The following is a 627-nucleotide window of genomic DNA, read 5'->3' as shown; positions in this document are numbered from 1 at the left end:
CACCAGGCCCACTGCGTGCTGTGGACGCTCTCAGGTCCCCCAGATGCCCGAACAGCACTGCTCGCAGCAAAATGCGCGATTCCCGCCCGGCCCAGTGGCAGGATTTCAGTTGTCCCTACCCGGTCACATGGCCCGGAGCGCAACTCCCAGAGACAACGTTAAGACCAAATGCAGTGTCTTTTCCATAAAAGCCACTTTCCGCTGAGAATGGCCTTATGATTTTCCTAGTAGAGCTCCTCGCGGGACTGAGAGTTCCTCCAAGGCAGGAACCGGTGTGTGCCCAGTCCCAAGCTGACTTGAGATCCCCAGCGAGGGACTAGTACACGCGCCGGGTGCTTGCAGAAGAAATGCTCATTAACAAAGACGGCATGAATGAATGAAACTAATTGTTGCCCGAAGGAGCCCAGGAGGGTGCTGCTCCTGCTTTTTCCTTCCACCTAGCACACACTCCTCCCAGACACTCATGAGCACACATAGCACTTCATAAAGCATACATGCAGGTTGGGATACAAATAGTGTATGTTGACACTTACAGAAACAGCCCACTATACGCTGGACCCCTTTGGTCCCAGCTAGGCCTCCAATCTCTCCTCTCCTCTCCTCTCCTCTCCTCTCCTCTCCTCTCCT

Source organism: Mus caroli, chromosome X (genome assembly GCF_900094665.2).
Source record: "Mus caroli chromosome X, CAROLI_EIJ_v1.1, whole genome shotgun sequence".
NCBI classification, from domain to species: Eukaryota; Metazoa; Chordata; class Mammalia; order Rodentia; family Muridae; genus Mus; species Mus caroli.
Note: the sequence above shows the minus strand (reverse complement) of the source record.